Genomic DNA, 15011 nt, shown 5'->3' on the forward strand with positions numbered 1-15011 from the left:
GATGCGATGGTCTGGCATCTTTGCAACACGGCCTGCCCAGCATGTCTGGGCCTTCATGAACGGGGTGTGAACCATGGCCATGACCCCAAGACTTAACTTAAGATTTACCGTATTTTTTGAAGTATAAGATGCACCTTTTTCCCCATCCCCTAAAAGAGCGTGGAAATGTCAGTGCGTCTTATACACCAAGTACAGTCATTTTTGGCCTCCTGAAGCCACGCCCCCACATCTCATTGTTGCAAAAAAAACGGGCCATTTTTCGCAAAAACAGAGGGGTTTTTTTGCCTTCCCTCAGCCTCCAGCAGCACTCTGCAGGCTTCAGCAGGTGGGCCAGTCATATCTTCTTAGACCTAGGAAAGTGGCTGAGAAATGTCGAATGGCCCTGGCCCTACCTCTGTGTCCAACGCTGAGCACCCATCAGAGCCTTCCCCAGGTCCAAGAACTGGCCCAAGTTCTTCCCCAACCTCCTCTTCATCCGAGTTGGCCAGCAGCTCCGCCGGCAGCTAGTGGGCCACAGCAATTGTTGATTCCTGGAGGCCGCTTGGATAAATCCCTGCAGTTCTTCAGCAAGATTTTTGGGAGGGATTTGCCATTGCTGTCACCTTGTTGATAATGGTGTCAAAACATATTTACACATACATACATACATACATACATACATACATGTGTGCGTGTGTGTGTGTTATATTTGTACTGATAAATAAATAAAGGGAGACTAGTATAGATCTATTTCGAGCTAATTAGCTCTCATCAGCTAGCCATACCCTTCCTGGGATTTGAACCTGGGCTGTATATTAGGCATACCAGGGGTTGTAACACAAACACACACAGACACACACACACACACACACACACACACACACACATATATATATATATTGAAATAGATCTATACTAGTCTCCCTTTATTTATTTATCAGCACAAATACAACACAAACATAGCAAAGGCAACATTAAAAAATATGGTTTTCTGCCTATATTATATAGGGGCTATGTCACTCAGCAGCAATTGTGTTCTTTCTCACCCTACAGCTTAGAAATCCTCATTTCAGACGATGTTACTTTTGTCTTGATTTTTTTTAATGCATCTCTGTATAAATTGTAACCCATCCGATGCCTTTCAGAAAAGACTCAAGGGAATGCAACCACCCACTCTTCTCCTCCACTCAACCCCATTCTTTCGAGATAGCCAAAATTAATCCTAAATAGGAAATCTGGTTCTATTTCTGTTTCCTCTGAACGTTGAAGCAGGAAGCTGATTGTGAAGTTTGCTAAGGAGTTGAAATGAAAGCAATAACCAAGGAGGTGAATGATGGAGGATGGGCAGCAGGAGAGAAGGATAACCTCTTTTTGGCTTCTTGAGAATCAGCTAAACGGATAGTGGCCCTGGAAAACAAAGCATGTGGACCATGTAATAATAGAGTTGAAAAGGACTTTGGAGGTCTTCTAGTCCAACCCCCTACTCAAGCAGGAGGCCCTATACCATTTCAGACAAATGGTTGTCCAATCTCTTCTTGAAAACCTCCAGTGGTGGAAGCATCTACAACATCTGGTGGCAAGCTGTTCCATTGGTTAGTTGTCCTCACTGTTAGGAAATTTCTCCTTAGTTCTAGGTTGCTTCTCTCCTTGATGAGTTTCCATCGGTTGCTTGTTGTCCTGCCTTCAGGGGCTTTTGAGAATAGTTTGACTCTCTCTTCTTTGGGGCAGCCCCTCAAATACTGGAAGACTGCTATCATGTTACCCCTAAGTCCTTCTTTTCTCTAGACTAAACTTCCAGTGTTGGAGAATTCACAACTTCTGAAGGCAAGCTGTTTCAGTTGCTAATTGCTCTCACCATTAGGAAATTTCTTCTTAGTTCTAGGTTGCTTCTCACCTTGGTTAGTTTCTATCCATAGATTCTCATCTTGTCTTTTGGTGCCTTTGAAGAAATAGTTTGACCTCCTCATCTTTGTATAAGTCCTTCTTTTCATGAATAGAATAGAACAGAACAGAATAGAACAGATGGAATGGAACAGAATGGAATGGAATAGAATGGAGCAGAATGGAGCAGAACAGAACAGGACAGAACAGAGCAGAACATAATATTCTTTATTGACCAAGTGTGTCCCATCCCTAAGGATATATATCTGGTGGAACCCAGGAGAAGGGGCATCTCCATGGTGGCTCCCTCCCTCTGGAATATCATCCCTCTGGAAATTAGACTGTTCCCCACTCTAACACTCATTCAGAAGGCCCTGAAGACATGACTCTGCAAGCAGGCCTGGGGAACCCAGAGTAGGATGGAGCCCATTAAATGGCTGGTATTAATGTGTGTTGTCACCGAACTGAACCAAACCAAACAATAAAATAAAATAAAATAAAATAAAATAAAATAAAATAAAATAAAATAAAATAAAATAAAATAATAATAATAATAAATAATAATAATAAATTTAATTTGTTAGCCACTCCCTCTCCACAAGGGACTTGGGGCGGCGTACAATAAAAGCACATATGTATATACATATACACATACACATACACGCATACACATAGACGTACACGGAGGAGGTAACAGTCATTAAATACATGCAATAATAGTAATAAAATTAGCAATTAAAATACCCCAATTTAAAAATTACGGATTTAAAAAGACTGTCAGGAGGAATAGGATGGAACTACGGTTGAGCCAGGCCAGATAATTGAAAAAGGTGGGTCTTGAGCTTTACACAGAAGGAGCGGAGATCGGAGGTAATCTTAATGTCGAGGGGGATAAAATAAAATAAATAATAATAATAATAAAATAATAAAATAAAATAAAATAAAATAAAATAAAATAAAATAAAATAAAATAATAAAATAAAATTAAATTAAAATAAAATAAAATAATAAAATAAAGTAAAGTAAAGTAAAATAATAATAAAATAAAATAATAATATAATAAAATAAAATAAAATAAAATAATAAAATAAAATAAAATAAAATAAAATAATAAAATAAAATAAAATAATAAAATAAAATAATAAAATAAAATAAAATAATTTTTTCAATGTTGAAAAAAGTAAGGTTCTACATTTAGGCAAGAAAAACAAGTACCGTATAGGTGTTACCTTGCTCAACAGTAGTAACTGTGAGAGGGACCTTGGAGTCCTAGTGGACAACCATTTAAATAGGAGCCAGCCGTGTGCAGCAGCTGCCAAAAAAGCCAACACAGTTCTAGGCTGCATCAACCGAGGGATAGAATCAAGATCACGTGAAGTGTTAATACCACTTTACAATCCCTTGGTAAGGCCACACTTGGAATACTGCATTCAGTTCTGGTCACCACGATGTAAAAAAATGTGGAGACTCTAGAAAGAGTGCAGAGAAGAGCAACAAAGAGGATTAGGGGACTGGAGCTAAAACATATGAAGAACGGTTGCAGGAACTGGGTATGTTTAGCTTAAGAGAAAGAAGGACTAGGGGAGACATGATAGCATTCTTCCAATATCTCAGGGGTTGCCACAAAGAAGAGGGAGTCAAACTATTCTCCAAAGCACCTGAGGGTAGAACAAGAAGCAATGGGTGGAAACTAATCAAGGAGAGAAGCAACTTAGAACTGAGGAGAAACTTCCTGACAGTGAGAACAATTAATCAGTGGAACAGAAGTTGCCTCCAGAAGTTGTGAATGCCCCAACACTGGAAGTCTTTAAGAAGATGTTGGATAGCCATTTGTCTAGGGTTTCCTGCCTAGGCAGGGGGTTGGACTAGAAGACCTCCAAGGTCCCTTCCAACTCTGCTATTGTATTGTATTATAGAACTGGCGTGTATTAGAGGAAACAGCCTCTTGGTATCATTTACATAAAGAAATTCTCCGAAACTGGAAGGAAATCATTTTTGATCAGGCTTTTTTGTTGTGGCTGCTGGATACACATGGGGACACATCCCTATTCAGAAACTCCTTTGTAGACTAGGAAGCCTTCTGATTCAACCAACCAAAAATGCTGAGACCCATCAACATCCATCCATCCCATCTTTTTGCTTCTAACTTCACCTTATGGAATGGATACATAACTAATTTACACATAGGTTAAGAAGAGAGCCTCGCCCACCCGCCCACCAATTGCCTTTATCTCTAGCTTTCAGTTCTCAGAGAAACTCTTTTGGGCAATGGATGACAAATCTATTCTCCATCATTGGATGGATAAAAGTAAGTGCTATCTTTGCTCATATTATACTTCCAGGGGTGACCAACAAGATATCCTGTGGACATTCATCCAAAAGAATCCAACCATGGACTTCTCCAAAATGTTAGTTCAATATAGAAAATAGAATGGAATGGAATGGAATGGAATGGAATGGAATGGAATAGAATAGAATAGAATAGAATAGAATAGAATAGAATAGAATAGAATAGAGAACAGGAACAGGAACAGGAACAGGAACAGGATATAATATGATATTATAGAAAAGAAAAGAAAAGAAAAGAAAGGAATGGAATGGAATGGAATAGAATAGAATAGAATAGAATAGAATAGAATAGAATAGAATAGAATAGGGAACAGGAGCAGGAACAAGAACAGGAACAGGAATAGGAACAAGAATAGGAACAAGAACAGGAACGTGATAAAATATGATATGATAGAATGGAATGGAATGGAATGGAATAGAATAGAATAGAATAGAATAGAATAGAATAGAATAGAATAGAATAGAATAGAATAGAATAGGAACAGGAACAGGAACAGGAACAGGAACAGGAACAGGAACAGGAACAGGAACAGGAACAGGAATAAGGACAGGACAGGACAGGATAGGATAGGATAGGATCAGATAAGATTAAATTCTTTATTGCCCAAGTGAGATTGGACACAAGGAATTTGTCTTTGGGGCATATGCTCTCAGTGTAGATAAAGAAAAAATAAAATACATTCATCAATTATCACAAGATACAACACTTAGTGATAGTTATAGGATACTAATAAGCAATCAAATCATGCTAGGAAACAATAAAACAATATAAATCATAGAAATACAAGCAACAAGGTTATAGTCATAAGTGGGAGGAGACAGGTAATAGGAAGGAGGGGAAGAATAATAGTAACACAGTGTTAATAAATATAATTTGACAGTGTTGTGGGAATTAGTTGTTAAGCAGAGTGATGGCATTCGGGGGGAAACTGTCCTTGTGTCTCGTTCTTCTGGTGTGTAAGCCCATCTAATTGGGAAGCATATAATCAACATAACAGTATGATAGATATATGAGAGTCTACTTCTGAAAGAAAAGGGAATTTATATCCCAAAACTACATTTCTGAAGATCCAGTAAGTTCAGAGCTACTAAATAGTTTCACTATATTTAGAGTCTTCTTGTCGATCAGAAAGGTTGGCGGCTCAGCAGTTCGAGTTCCTAACCCCGTGTAACAGAGGGAGCTCCCATTACTTGTCCCAGCTTCTGCCAACCTAGCAGTTCGAAAGCACGTAAAAAATGCAAGTAGAAAAATAGGAACCACCTTTGTTGGGAAGGTAACAGCATTCCGTGCTCCTTCGGCATTGAGTCATGCTGGCCATATGACCACGGAGACGTCTTTGGACAGCGCAAGCTCTTTGGCTTTGAAACAGAGATGCGCACCGCCCCCTAGAGTCAGGAACAACTAGCACACATGTGCGAGGGGAACCTATACCATTACCTTCATTATTCAAATGATCCAGTCATTCCTCTCTTGGTTATTACATAGTAAACAACAAGGAGAAAAAATAAATGTATATTTCAACTGTCATTGTTACAGTCCGCTGATCACCAGGGGAAAAAATGAAAGCCTACCACTTCCTGTCCCAATTTCCTCTTTTTGTTTTCATCGGCCAAATAAAATAAATTCAAAAACTATTCACAATGTTATGATCAGGAATAATGCCACATAAAAATAATTAAAAATGCTTGGGGCGATGGATCGACGTTGCTCAATTGTGGCAGTCAAGATTTAAAAGGAAACTTACTACCTGGACCAAGGAAACACTGTGAATATAACTTACTTTTGTTGTTGTTAGTTGCGAAGTCGTGTCCGACCCATCGCGACCCCATGGACAACATTCCTCCAGGCCTTCCTGTCCTCTACCATCCTCTGGACTCCATTTAAGTTCATGCTGACTGCTTCAGTGACTCCATCCAGCCACCTCATTCTCTGTCTTCCCCTTCTTCTTTTGCCCTCAATCTTTCCCAGCATGAGGCTCTTCTCCAGGGAGTCCTTCCTTCTCATTAGGTGGACAAAGTACTTGAGTTTCCTCTTCAGGATCTGGCTTTCTAAAGATCAGTCAGGGTGGATCTCCTCTAGGACTGACCGATTTGATTGCCTTGCAGTCTAAGGGACTCGCAGGAGTCTTCTCCAGCACCAGAGTTCAAAGGCCTCCCTTCTTTGACGCTCAGCCTTTCTCATGGTCCAACCTTCACAGCCATCCATTGCAACTGGGAAAACCATAGCTTTGACTATACACACTTGTGTTGGCAGGGTGATGTCTCTGCTTTTGAGTATGCTATCTAGATTTGCCATAGCTTTCCTCCCCAGAAGCAAGCGTCTTTTAATTTCTTGGCTGCAGTCCCCATCTGTGGTGATCTTGGAGCCCAGGGAAATAAAATCTGTATAACTTACTTAGATTTCAGTAAGGCATTTTATAAAGCAGACCATGGATTACTTCTTGGTAAGATAGAACAATGTGAGATAGACAGAATGAGCACCAGATGGATTTGTAATCACACTCAGCATGTGGTCTTTTTTTATAATACGTTTTTAATTTTATTTTATCTATATGTAAATGGCTGTGTTTGTGTTTGTGTTTGTATGTGTATGTTCCAGCATAACTCTGGAACGCCTCCAGCCATTTCACCCAAACTTGATACACAGATGACTTACTCTCTGGAAACAAATACTGTGGGGGTAAGACATCCCTAACACCCCTCGGGGTATGTGTTCTGTTAAGATACAGCCTGTTGTGCCTTCAAATGGCTTCTACTGTACTGCTGTAAAATGGTTTCTACTATGCAGCGCAGTGGAGTTGCCATGGTAACGGCTCCATGGTACTCCACATGGGAGCTCCCTCTGGTAAGAGGGAAATTCCAACGTTAGAAATTAAGTTTGGTTCGAATATTTTCCCCCTATAAATAAATACCCGGGCAGCGCCAGATTTTCCGCTAGTAATATATAAAAAAATCCAACTTTAATTGACTGGGTATAAATCATTTTAGGAAGTAATATTCAAAATGTTTACAGCCATATTCATTGCATTTATATCAATACATATTTATACCAATACTAGTCATACTATTTGTTTAACCAATTTAACACATCTTCCTCGTGTCACTGATCCTTTCGTATATTCCCCTGTTTCTAGCTCCTGTTTTGGTCAGCTAGCCATTGATAAAATAAGTCCCAAGCCAAAAAAATATTCCATTTCTTTCTTTTCCTTAATTGTAAGTGTTAGCTTGTCCATCTGTCTGATACACTTGCCTGAAAAATGGCCAAAAAACCCAGGCTGTTTGGGGGCCTTTTATCCAGGCCATTTTGGGGGCATTTTTCAATTTGTTTTTGTCCCCAAACTGGCCTGAAAACAGCCCAAAAAACAGCCTGAAAATGGTCCAAAAAACAGGTATACACACGTTAGCCAGCTGATCTTTGGGTTTCTGGTAATCTGGTGCATGCAAAGATCAGCTGGATCTGCATGTGCATGCCAGAAACCCAGAGACCAGCTGGCCTGCACACGTATGTGCAACAACCAGCTGGTCTTCAGATTTTCAGCGCTCCAGCACGCTCCCTTGCATGCTTTGTATCGAAAAGGTTCTCTATCACTGCCCTACAAAGAGCGCAGAGAAGAGCAATAAAGAATAGAATAGAATAGAATAGAATAGAATAGAATAGAATAGAATAGAACAGAACAGAACAGAACAGAACAGAACAGAACAGATGGAATGGAACAGAATGGAATGGAATAGAATGGAATGGAATAGAACGGAATGGAACAGAACAGAACAGAACAGAACAGAGCAGAGCAGAGCAGAACATAATATTCTTTATTGACCAAGTGTGTCCCAACCCTAAAGAGAGGTATCAGGTGGAACCCAGGAGAAGGGGCTTCTCCATGGTGGCTCCCCCCCCCCTCTGGAATATCATCCCTCGCGAAATTAGACTGTCTCCCACTCTAACACCATGGCCGTGGTGACTAAATTGTAGGATAGACAGCTAAGGGAAGTAGGTATGTTTAGCCTAGCGAAGGGAAGGCTTAGGAGTGATATGGTAGCAGTCTTCCAATCCTTGAAGGGCTGTCAGAAGGAAGAGGCCATCAAATTATCCTCCAAAAATGTCTTCTTAAAATTGCAGCTTCTAAAATTAATCCAGATGCTGATGTCATATAGCTTTGATGCCAAGCAGCATCAAACCCATATTTTATCTGTCGCAGAGTGATAACCAAGAACACTGAGGGGGAAGGGGAATTCTAACCTATTTCTGAAGGCCACCGCTGGGACCAGTCAAGAGCTGGGACAAGAAATGATTAAACATTTGGCCACAATATCCAAATAAACTTTTGGTTGACCTCTAAAGAAAGAAATATTCTACGCAGCTGTGAAATTTTTGTTTAGCAAGGTAAAGATGCCCAGGTATCATCACGTCAGATAAATATTCTAGTTTTAATCATTTCTCTTTCTTTCTGTCCTCAATCTGAATCACGGCATGTTGAACAATTTAAAATACCCTCGATATATTTTGACGAGAAACAATGGATGGAAACTAACCAAAACCAAGAAGCAAACTAATCTAATCAAACTAGTTTCCAAGAAGGAAACTAATCAAGGAGAGAAGCAACTTAGAACTGAGGAGAAATTTCCTGACAGTTGGAACAATTAATCAACGGAACAACTTTCCTCCAGAAGTTGTGAATGCTCCAACACTGGAAGCTTTTAAGAAGAGGTTGGATGTCCATTTATCTGAAATGGTATAGGGTTTCCTGCCTAAGGAGGGGGGTTGGACTAGAAGACCTTCAAGGTCTCTTCCAACTCTGTTATTCTATTCTAACCAAGGAGAGAAGCAACCAAGAACTTAGGAGAAATGTCCAAGTGGTGAGAACAATCAACCCATGGAACAAGCTTCCACAACTACTGGAGCTTGCTGGAGTAGTTGTGAAGCTTGCTCCAATAGTTGTGAGAGTTCCATCAAAAAAAAAAAAAAAAGAATGGACCACCATTGATCTGAAATGGTACAAGATCTCCTGCTTGTTGGACTAGAAGAGCTCCGAGATCCCTTCCAACTCTACTATTCTATGTTCTAATATGCCCTCCATGTCATGGGTATTTGAATGAAGTAGTTTAGGAAATAGATTACTGTGAGCTGGGGTGCTTTCGATGTCTGGGGACGAGGTACCAATGTCCCCGTCACTTCAGGTAAGCATTGATATTCCAATTGAATCTAATAGAAATGTAAATTGGATTATTCTGAAACCATGGAGGTCTTTTGTGGAAAATGTATGGATTTTTAGCGATGAGATAGGCCAAATGGATTCCTTGAAGGAGGAGTGCATAGTAGTTACTGATCGGAACGTCTGTGAAAATTAAGATCCATCTTCATTAAATGAAATTAAGTTCCTTTCTGATAAATGTAAACGCTAGGCAGTTTTTTTTAAAATATATTTTTATTGTTTTTACATTTAAAACAATGCAATGCCGCAGAGTCCGGGTGATCGTATATTCACATTATGTACAGCTAGTTTCAACCGTTAACAGTTATTCTACTTAATACATTGTCGGTCCTTCTGTTCGATCGCCATATATACATTTGTTCCAGTCTTATCATCTTAACTTATACCAATCATAGAATCTATTCCATACCTCAAAATATTCTGATTCCCCTTCATTTTTAAGTTCCAAAGTGAGCCTATCTGCTTCTGCACAGGCCAACACTTTTCTGATTATATCTAGCTCTGATGGTGTATTTTCTTTTTTCCAATACTGTGCATAGGTTATGCGCGCCGTGGTTAGTATATGTATAATTAGATAGAGTGTATCTTTCTTAAACCCCTCCGGTATTATGCCTAGGAGAAAAGTTTCTGGTTTAAACATAATTTGTTCTCCCACCATTTGTTCTAACCATGATTGGATCATTTTCCAATATTTTTTTGCCTCATTGCACGTCCACCACATATGATAGAAAGTGCCTGGTGTTTTTTTTACACTTCCAGCAATTTGGGGCCAAATTTTTGAACATTTTAGATTTCGATCACTAGCGTTCTTAAAAACTACCTTAGACGCAATTGTTTTCATGTCAATTTGATGTCAGTGTCACGGAAAGTTTCCACAAAGAAATATTGCTTTGATCAAGAATAACAGAGTTGGAAGCAAATCTCTCTGGGTTGTTTTTTTCTCTCTTAACTGAACACAGATTTTAAATTTAAAGGAATCTTTCGCTTTTTGTCATCCATCATAGGATATTGTTAGGATGCAACTTTTGTACCTGGGGAATCACCTTAACTTCATGAAGTTAGTTGAGGATTTAATCCATTGGCTAGAGTAGCAGAAAATCCTGCAGTTAGGCATTTGCAATTTTTTTTAATTGATCTTTAGGATAAATTGCAGACTGTACTTAATTGGAGACTCCATCCTGTTGTGCCGGTGTGTTTGTGTGTGTTTAAAATTATTCCTAAAAAAAAAAAATCCCACCCTGTGGTACGTCAGATAAAACCCTTTAATTTATTCTGCTTTTAAAAAAAAAATCCTCAAGGAATTTGTGCCGTGAGAGTGGCAACTCTTGGTTTGTTTGAGGGAAGATGGCTTTCAAAAGATGCCACCAGTGTCCTTCCCTGTGGGACCTCAATAAGATCCTGGTTGCATTGGACAGTCGGTGGGGAATCAAATGATCTCCACTTGTCTCTCCAAGTGTTCAATGATTCCGTATTCAAAATTGGCTTGGAAGACACATGGAAAATACATCTAGTCTAGTTCTTTCACGAGACTCATCCTTCTCTGCCGAGAATTATGTCCCACGTTTCCATTTGGAAATATTACTGTGGCTACTGGTACCTTGAATACTGGGGACAAGGAACAAGGCCGATCATTACAACAGGTATTATCTTTTATCGTTGTATTTGTGTTACTCTTCAAATTCTATTAAATTCCAATGCATGCTAATTTGTCTTGAAGGTCTACATTGCATTTAGCTTCTGTTTTGCTACCTGAGGTGTAGTATTAGGAACTAAATATGCGTTTCATACACACGCTTTAATAATAATAATAAAAAAAAATAAGTTCAACCTTTATGAAAAGCATCTGAACAGATGTTTCCATTCCAAATTTTGATTCATGCCGATACGGCTGTTTCAAAGAAATTGGGGTAAGGGATTGAAGTAGAGCCGGATCTGAATATTTCCCCTTAGTTAATTGAGTGGGGTTGAATGAAATTGGTTAATGTATTTATATTTGACGACTGTCTGAGAAAATAAAGAAGGATAAGAGTCTAAGAATCCCCACAGCGTAAGCCATCTTACTTTAGAAGGGGCTCCTCAAAAGCCATGAAGACTTCTTCCCAATATGGGCCCTTATTTTTTCATTGACCTGCCCGTCCCCCTCAAAAAAAAAATCAATCAATGAACCACTTTGGGGAAAGGGAATTTAGTCCTGTCACTTCAAGTAAATTCTTGCTATCTATTCTTAATGTTATTCTTCTCTTCGGAACCCTTCTTGGACAATATAGCCTTGAAAATTTGGCATATCCCATTGCTTAGTTGAGGTTTTCGAGGTGTATATTTTTATATGCTCTGAAAACAATCTGCTATTTCTGGTTGCTGTTTTTTTTAAAAACACTTCCTGATGTTTGAATAGACTTCTTGTTAGGCCGATGAACAAGCAACTTCAGTAAAATTCTCCTAAAGCAAAAGGTTATATGAATGGTAGGGTCCTACCCGTTCGGACAAAATTGTGTACGCACCGAAACGGCAGTAATGCCTACAGAAACCCACCTCTGGGTTATACGTATGTGTAAGTGGTTTTGGTAAAGGAACTAATTAAAAATTGAACATGGTGTAACTATGCTTACCTTGATTATTGGGGCCAAGGAATCCCAGTGACCGTCACTTCAGGTAAAAACAAAATTATTCCTATTTTATTTTATTTTTTTCTAATGTTAAAAGGTTTACTCAGTATATTTTTTTAATTCTTTAAACACTGGACTAGTTGCCCGTGTCATAGAGATTAATTATTGGGGGCTAATGAAACAGCAATAGTGGTTTAATTGCAAATTTCACTAAAATGGAGAAATAGAGATAGGAGAAATGTAGGATGAGGTGAATTTTGTAGGAATTCCACAGAGCTCTTATTTGGTGCAAAATCGCTGTCTGTTATCCAATTAAGTCTATTTGAATCTATCTATCTCTATCTATCTATCTATCTATCATCTATCTATCTATCTATCTATCTATCTATCTATCTATCTATCTATCTATCTATCATCTATCTAGCTATGTCTATCTCTTTTTCTATTTATTGATCTAACTATTTATTGATCTAACTATTTATTTATCTATTTATCTATCTATCTATCTATCTATCTATCTATCATCTATCTATCTATCTATCTATCTATCTATCTATCCATCTACCTACCTTCCATCCATCCATCATCTATCTATCTATCTATCTATCTATCTATCTATCTATCTATCTATCTATCTATCTATCTATCTATCATCTATCTATCTATCATCTATCTATCTATCATCTATCTATCTATCTATCTATCATCTATCTATCTATCTATCTATCTATCTATCTATCATCTATCTAGCTATGTCTATCTCTTTTTCTATTTATTGATCTAACTATTTATTGATCTAACTATTTATTTATCTATTTATCTATCTATCTATCTATCTATCTATCTATCTATCATCTATCTATCTATCTATCTATCTATCTATCTATCTATCCATCTACCTACCTTCCATCCATCCATCCATCATCTATCTATCTATCTATCTATCTATCTATCTATCTATCTATCTATCATCTATCTATCTATCATCTATCTATCTATCATCTATCTATCTATCTATCATCTATCTATCTATCTATCTATCTATCTATCTATCATCTATCTAGCTATGTCTATCTCTTTTTCTATTTATTGATCTAACTATTTATTGATCTAACTATTTATTTATCTATTTATCTATCTATCTATCTATCTATCTATCTATCTATCTATCTATCTATCTATCTATCTATCTATCTATCTCTGTTTGACTGTCTGTCTGTCCACCTATTCACTCCAATTGAAGAAACAAACCATTCTCTATGCATGATAATTTTCTCAATGGAAGGCATTGACAAAGTTTTTACTCATATGCAATAGTCAGGTTAATTTATGGGTTTATTAGTGTCACCTAGATTATTGAGGCTAATGAATTCCAGTAATTGCAACTTGAAGTGAAGGTTTTCTATTAAATTTTTTTCACATGGATATCATGATTTAAAGTGAGGCGTGCCGCCGCGGCCAAGCAAGAGAAGCAAAGAGAAATATTTCTCTTTTTTTTAATTAAAAAGAAAGAGAATAGAATTGTGAATATGAATTTAAGGCAGAAAAGAGGCGTAATTAAAAACAGGGAATGGAAAACAACAACCGCAGGGCAGATGTAAGATCAAAGGCCCAGAGAGTTGGGACTGAGATAATTTTTGTCCAACTGTCATGAAATTAAAATCCCTGTGACTACGCTTTTAATGTCTTTGGACCCAAGTACTCCCCTCACCGTCACTTCAGGTGAGCATTGATATCCCAGTTGCAATTTGACTTCCCAGAAAGGTAAAAATTAGATTGTTGTGAAACCGTGGAGATCTTGACGGGAAATGTATGGATTTTTAAGTGACGGGATAGGCGGAATGGATTCCTTGAAGGATATGTGCATGGAAGTTGCTGATCGGAACTTCTGTGAAAATTAAGATCCATCTTCATTCAATTAAACTAAGTTCCTTCCTGATAAATGTGAATGTTAGCTAGTTTTCATCACCAGCACTCTTGATAATGAGCCCACGGGGTTTTTGCAAAGTTGCAATGGAATTAAAATCACTGTGACTATGCTTTTGATGCTTGGGGACAAGGAACTAGTGTGACGGTAACTAATGGTAAGTTAAACTAGCTTTTTTGTTGTTGTTGTTCTTTATACCGATTGTCTTTAATGATTTTGTGGGATTTCCCCCTATTTTCTGTTGTTTTTAAAATGATAAGTGGCGTAAACCTGCTATCTATTTCAAAATGTCCATGAATAACCCTTCACATGGGTGCTGTTGAAAAATCATCCATTCTCTATGCTAAATTAAATGTCTTATTCACAAATTCATCCAGAACATGCTTCTAAGAGGTTTTCAGATTGTTTATTGTTTAAAATATTAAGATATTACGGCATCAAATGACTCTACAGTAGAGTCATTGAAAATCCAGAGATTTTATACATCTCCAAATCTAAATAACAAAATCTGAAATCGTTTTGCCACTAGATAGATAGATAGATAGATAGATAGATAGATAGATAGATAGAGAGAGAGAGAGAGAGAGAGAGATAGATAGATAGATAGATAGATAATAGATGATAGATGGATGGATGGATGGATGGATGGATGGATGGATGGATGGATGGATGGATGATAGCTAGATAGATATTGTCTTAAGGCTAGGAACTCATGTACTTTTTTCCTTTAGTAATTTGATTCGTCCTGAGGAATTTTCTGTCTTCTAAAGATATTCAAGGTGTATTTTTGTTTGGAGCTACTGTAGTTTTGATCTAAGTCGCTTGTCATGGTCTGGAATGGGCAAAATAATCCTTAGGTTTTTGTACATGGTTTGAATTTAATTGTCTTGGCGTGACTACTTTTACTACTGGGGCAAAGGAACGATGGTCACCGTCACCTCAGGTATGACATTTTTCATTCTTTCTACCTCTTCCATCTTGCTATTAATTTGGATTTTTTCCCCCCCTTTTGGCTTCAATTCTCTAAATGATATTAAAATGTTATCTGTGTCACACTTA

The sequence above is a fragment of the Natrix helvetica genome (genome assembly GCF_964273705.1).
Source record: "Natrix helvetica genome assembly, chromosome: W".
Classification (NCBI taxonomy): Eukaryota; Metazoa; Chordata; class Lepidosauria; order Squamata; family Natricidae; genus Natrix; species Natrix helvetica.